A 7,483-nucleotide genomic window follows, 5' to 3' on the forward strand; every position below is an offset into this window, starting at 1 on the left:
GCCATTGGGTTGGTATTGCCAAAGCAAAATTATTTTACTTTTTAAATCATTGGGGTACGACAAAGTACCCCACTGTAATAGTATGTTATTTTTCAATTTATAAAACTGCTATTGACCGTCTGTTTTGAATGGGACTGTCAGCCTTGTATTTTCACCAGCCTCGTACGTCAATGGTCGATACCGCCTGGGGCTAGTCGACCTTGCATGTGCAATTCATAAATTTCATACTGCATATTAGATGAGAGAAAACCGCTCATTGCTGGTCTTGAATACCAGTCGTTTAGATATGTTACATCTCTTTTGCCCTACAAAAATGGTTTCTTTTAACTACAAGGATCAACTGTCCCTTTTCGAACAGGCCAATCTATTAGTTTTTGTTTGTTTGTTTTAAACATGAAAGTCCAACAATTTCAAAAAGGTAAAACACTGATTTGTCAGTCAGTATGACAAACACTTTTTGGATTTTAAGCTATTTTAGATGTTTGTTTTTTTCACTCATATCAACAAACACAAGTAATTGCTGAATAAATTTAGAAATTCTTTCCGGACATTGAGTTGTCTTGTTTCAATAGTGCAAACTACAGCCAAACATAGTGCCTCATCCGAAGACTTGGATATTATCCGGGGCTGCACGCATTTTGTTTCTTCAAAATTGTGCCAAAACGCAAAGTACGTGTCGGTTTTCACAAACACGACGGTTTTAACAGAAATTAGGCACGAATTTACATCATCGCGGCTGCTATTCCTTTTTGGAAGGAGATAGAGACATGGTTAAATGGAAATATACAGAGTCGAATAGGGCCTAGATATATGTTACAAAAATATAATTTTAGGACTGGAAGGACACCCAAGGTTCAAAGTGCTAACTATATTCTTTTTAGTGCTAAGTATTACTTATTTAGAATTAATTATATCGACACTTTTTCACATTTTTAAGTAAAAAATATTTGAGAAAAAGCTTGTTTTCAGAGAATAAATAAATTGAATACCGTATCTTTCATATAAAATTGGAGTGTGTAAGAAAATAATGTAAAAACAAAGTAAATACATATATATATTTATTATTGTCTTTCTCGTGTGCCCACGGACAAACAAACAAAGTATTTAAACTAATTTAAAATTATGCACAATTTTGTAAATATCTCAAAAAAGTAACTAACCCCATTAAATAATGGCCATTATTCAAAAAGGGGCTATTGTATTACAAATCTGTAAAATGCGTTGGAAGCAGAATTTATTTCTGCGCATTTTGACACCTCATTTGATACGATTGCCCAGAAAACAATAAAACATGTTTAATTTAATGTAGTGAGGTCCAGATTTGAAAGTTGCACTTACATACAATACAAAAACACTCGGATATCATTACACAGATTTCCTTCCATTACACTGAATACAAAATCAATACAATTTACTGCAACTTTCAAATCTTGGGTTACATTGATTTAAATGTACGCTGTGACGTCAATGTTTAGTCAATTGCTACAAATGAGGTGTCAAAATGTGCAGAAATAAATTCTGCTTCCAACACATTTTACAGATTTGTAATACAATCGCTCGTTTTTGAATAATGAGTGTGTATTTTTGCTATCTACTAGAGACAGCTTATCGAATGAGTGTGTATTTTTGCTATCTACTGGAGATAGCTTATCAAATGAGTATTTATTTTTGCTATCTACTGGAGATATGTTATCGAATTAGCGTGTATGTTTCAAATTAATAATTGCTTGTATTAGAATAATTTTTGTCTTTCAAGAGTGACCGAACATACTTTGGTATAATTTCCAACTGCAAACACTTCGAAGATGGGATGATACATATTGACGATGACGAAGCATATCATTGTTAATAATGGGGTGGTAAAATCAGGCAGTAAAATGTGATCTACATAAATGTCATTTGGTACCATTTTTTTTTATGTGAAATTTGTCTTCCATGTGTGATCATTCTGCCACGAGAGTACATTCTGCTATCTACTGGAGACATCTTATCGAATGAGTGTGTATTTTTGCTATCTACTGGAGATAGCTTATCGAATGAGTGTATATTTGTTGCTATCTACTGGAGATAACTTATCGAATGAGTATAAGTGTGTATTGTTGCTATCTACTGGAGATAACTTATCGAATGAGTATAAGTGTGTATTGTTGCTATCTACTGGAGATAACTTATCGAATGAGTATAAGTGTGTATTGTTGCTATCTACTGGAGATAACTTATCGAATGAGTGTGCATTTTTGCTATCTACGGGAGATAGCTTATCGAATTAGCGTATATTTTTTCTATCTACTGGAGATAGCTTATCAAATGAGTATTTATTTTTGCTATCTACTGGAGATAGGTTATTGAATTAGCGTGTATGTTTCCTCCCGCCTCACATAAACAGGCTATTTCACACCTCTCTCAAACCACCGCGATTCTCTGTCCAATATGACAACTGTTGTCGAATTTGTGGTTGGTACTGTTGAGATGCGAATATACAGCAGAGTCTCCATAAACGGATGCACTCTCCCTTAGCTAGTACATGCGCTTGGCCAGCGGTTGCTTAGTTTCCCCTATTATACTGCATTATACAAGTCCTTGCACCCATTGTCTGTGCATTGAATAGCATAGACAAGGTTAGGTTATTCTGTTTGTCTTTCGGGACCTTGTCCTTAGGGTCAACTAGTTTTTGAATCAGTGTGTTGGTGGGCTTAAAGAGACAGTGATTTGGTGTCCTCGAACAATTCTGCGTGTGTACCAGCATAGAAGAGCGAGCGCATTTCTTTAAAGTTCACCATACCATGGTCTATATAATTCTTCAACGCTTTTCATCGCATTTTCTTAAACGAAATAAAGATTATTATTTTGAAGTTATGGATTTGGATGACCGTTCATTTTGATATCCACTTAAGTTGATCATATTGAATGAACGTGTATCTTGCTATCTAATAATAATAATAATAATAATAATAATAATAATAATAATAATAATAATAATAATAATAATAATAATAATAATAATAACACTAATAATAATAATAATAATAATAATAATAACACTAATAATAATAATAATAATAATAATAATAATAATAATAATAATAATAATAATAATAATAATGCGCTTATATGGCGCAGAAATACCTTTAAAAGGCCTCTAAGCGCTTTAAAGAAATATTCAAGCAAAAACAAACACAAAAAAGTTACAAACAGTTATCAAATGAGTGTATATAATTGCTATCTGGTTATGGATTTGGATGACCGTTCATTTTGATACCCACTTTAAGGGCAGAGTAATGGGAGAGAACATGGACCTTTTCGAGCTTCATTATTTCAGAATTGTATGTCCAAAGTATATAAAACTATACATTTTTGGAAAGGAAATGAGTCAAGGAATCCCATGGTGACGTCAGATTTGTTCACAAACCTCAAGTTTTTGAAAAAATCACAAAAATTAACTTTTTTGGCCCAATTTTTTGTGACAACTTAGAAAAAAATCCGTTCGGAGTAAAACAAATTCAGTTAGCTTTTCATGAAGAAGAGACATGAACTTAGGGAAGGTTTTTTTATTTTTTTGAAATTCGTCTCTTTTTTGAAATATTGAAAAAAACATGTGAAAAAAAGCCATTTTGTCACTCTATTAAGCTAAAAATTGCACATAATGGTGTATATTTTTGTTTAAAACAAATATTTTGAAAAATGAAAAAACCTTCCCTAGACTTTGATGTACTCTAAAGGATAATGCAAAAAGTTTACCCTTTGCTTGCATATTTTTCGAGTTATCTTGTCACAAAAATCGCGCAATATTGTCAAAAGTGAACTATGAGAAATCGACGTTTTAGTAAAAAAATGTCAAAATTATGCACAAAACGTCCTTAAATTTTAAAACGGTAAGACTTTCACACTTGTAAAAGCTGTATCTGGTGCATGGTCTAAATATGCATATTTTTGCACCAATGAATCTATAATGTCTGCTTTCAGTGCGCCAAAATTCAAAATAATTAAAAAATCATGCATTTTGACTGCAAATTTTTGTTTTGTTTACACCACATTTGCTGGCGTTAACAACATACCGAATGCGCCTTGATTGCGTTGGACATACGCGCAGAGTTGCGCCGCGTCACGCGACGCGAATCGCGCGCGTAATCACAATATTTCGCATTCGCGCATTTCTGACTCATTATTTCCCGCCAATTTAGTAAGCTGTCTTGAGCCATGTGACTTTTTAAAGTTGAAAAGAGTGAAATAAATCAAGCAAAAATACGAATAAATATTAGCAAGTTGTATTTTATCAGTTTCAAGTGAAAGAATACATCTTAGTGTTGATAAATATCAAAAAATCTCAAATTCGGTCGTGGACGAATGTGTCTTCCATTACTCTGGCCTTAAGTTGATCATATTGAATGAACGTGTATCTTGCTATCTAATAATAATAATAATAATAATAATAATAATAATAATAATAATAATAATAATAATAATAATAATAATAATAATAATAATAATAATAATAATAATAATAATAATAATAATAATAATAATAATAATAACGAGGCGCTTATATGGCGCAGAATTACCTTTAAAAGGCCTCTAAGCGCTTTACAGAAATATTCAAGCAAAAGCAAACACAAAAAAATTTAAAACAGTTATCAAATGAGTGTATATAATTGCTATCTGGTGGAGATAAGTGTGTATGCAGCTATCTACTGGAGATGGTTTGTTGTTAAGTTTATATTTTTGCTATCTACTGGAGTGTGTAGCTTGTAAAATGAGTGTATATTCTGCTATCTACTGAAGATAGCTTACTGTATAAGTGTGTATTTTTGCTATCTACTGAGTGTCTATTCTGCTGTATACTAAAGATAGCTTATCGAATGAGTGTATACATATATATTCTGCTATCTACTTGAAATAAATTATCGAATGAGTGTGTATTTTTGCTATCTACTGAAGATAGCTCATCACAATGAGTGTCTATTCTGGTTTGTACTTGAGATAGCTTATCGAATGAGTGTGTATTTTGCTTTTTTCTGAAAATAGCTTATCGAAAGAGTGTATATTCTGCTATCTATTTGAGATAGCTTATCGAATTAATGCATATTCTGCTATCTACTTGAGATAGCTTATCCAATAATTGTGTATTGTTGCTATATACTAGAGATAGCTAATCGAACGTTTTGATATGGTGTGAGTACTCATGACCGAATGAGTGTCTATCGTGCTACCTAACAGAAGATAGCTCGATCATATATAATATCTTGTCATCACCTGGAGATACCTTATATCGAATAAATATGTACCTTGCTATCTACTGAAGATAGCTCATATCGAATCAATTTGTATCTTGCTATCTACAGACACTAGCTCATCGAATTAGTATGTATCTTACCTTTTACTCTAACCCAGTTCAAACTAAAGCGAATCTTGCGATCTACTGAATGAAGATAGCTCACATGTGTATCTATTTATCTACTAAAGATAGCTCATACCAAATAAGTGTGTATCGTGTTTCCTAACTGTTAATAGATTATATTGAAAGAGTGTGGATCTTGCCATTTACTGACGATAGATCATATCTAATAGGTTGTGGGTATACTCGATTATTAACCTGTCAATAATTAAAATGTGTTTTAAATGCAGATAGACCGTGTTTGCGACCGTATAATCTCATAGGTTTGTATTTTTGCATGCATTGAATATTACTCAAGTCAATGTGTATCTTGCTATCTACTGAATTCACCTGTATTCACCTGTTCTTCGGGCTCTGGAAATAAGGCTGTTGCCCTGTAATGTCCACCCAATATCATTTTATTATTCAATGCATGATATAAACTTAATTACTGAAGCTAGCTTATAACCTAATGAGTATGCATCTTGATCATACTGCTTACCGCTCGTAAGTTCGTGTTATGGCAAGCCACATCATTCATAAATGCGAGTTTTGCCCGCTATACTGGTCGAGGAGCCCGCTATACTGGTCGAGGAGCCCGCTATACTGGTCGAGGAGCACGCTATACTGGTCGAGCAGCACGCTATACTGGTCGAGCAGCACGCTATACTGGTCGAGTTTTCACCACGCCGAACGGCGAGTTTTCACCACGCCGAACGGCGAGTTTTCACCACGCCGAACGGCGAGTTTCACAACGCCGAACGGCGAGTTTTTCTGACGTCGATCTAAAATACTTATAGTTCACGAAAAATACTACATGTAGGATTATAATAATGTTTAATAACAATTTTGGAAAACTTGTCTGCAATATTGTAACAACCCACTGTTTTTGGCGCCAAAGTTGGACTCCCTAGTTTACTGAAAATTGGTCGCTCTATAAACGGAAAAATGATAGGCCCTAAGGGTGGCGCCCGGGGCACACGTAGGCCTATTATTTGTATTGCTACTTGAACAATGTTCAGAATGTTGTATGAACGGGGTTCATTCATAGGATTTCGGGCATGATCGTTGATTTATACGAGTGTTTAAGCGATCATGCCCGAAATCCTATGAATGAACCCCTAAATCAATGTTAGTTGCAAATTCAATCAGTCAGGTTATTTATTAATGTTATTTATTGAAGATCGGGTTAAGTGTCAACCGGTATGCTCTGAAATTTGTTCATTTTTCGTGCGCACTCTTTCGCCCTTTAAACACCCCCCCCCCTCGGGTAGGCCTACTCACATGTATACGGGGATGTGCCGCCCATGGTTTTAGTCTCAATGGGTTTTAGTCTCATATATTTTCCTACTTTGTTTCCCCGGATAGTACTGCAGCATTACAAGGAAAGCCGCATTCAAAGACCACAAAAAATGTTTGGTTGTAGGCTACTTGTAGGGCCTACTCCACCGACCGATCCTAATGTGCAGGGCCTACCCATAATAGGCCTATATGTAGGGAGCACGGTGGCCTAGCGGAAGGGGCACTGACTCATAATCGAAAGGTTGCGGGTTCGAGCCCCGTCGACGCCATCGTGTTGTGCCCTTGAGTAAGGCACTTTATCTCGATTACTCCTCTCCACCCAGGTGTTTATATGGGTACCGGCATTCTTAAAAGTATAACAGACTCGCTGTAGAGGAGTAGCGATCCCCCTATAGCAAGATTACATGGAGGAGTCTGGCCCAATCGCCAATGAAAGAGAGATGGGCACTCCGATCGCTGTTTATACAGGATCGACTCCTTTACCTTTACCTTTTTTATGTAGGCCTATTACGCCTATTTCTTTTAATCCAAAAATTAAAAGAGTCTATTTTTCTTTTCAAAAAGAAAAATCCAGTTTTCCCAAAAAAATGTGTTTTCCTTCAATAATTCAAAGCACATTCCTGACAAGCACTTTTTATTGTGTAATAAACATTTAGACCACATCAGAGAGGATGCCCACAATTAAGAATAAAATAATGAAAAATCATAAAAAAGTGAAATGTATATGATGATATTATATGATGTTATATAGGCCTACACATGAAACCAAAATAAAGAAATACTTAAAGGGCCACATAAATAAAAATCACG

The sequence above is a fragment of the Amphiura filiformis genome, chromosome 12 (genome assembly GCF_039555335.1).
Source record: "Amphiura filiformis chromosome 12, Afil_fr2py, whole genome shotgun sequence".
In the NCBI taxonomy this organism is placed as follows: Eukaryota; Metazoa; Echinodermata; class Ophiuroidea; order Amphilepidida; family Amphiuridae; genus Amphiura; species Amphiura filiformis.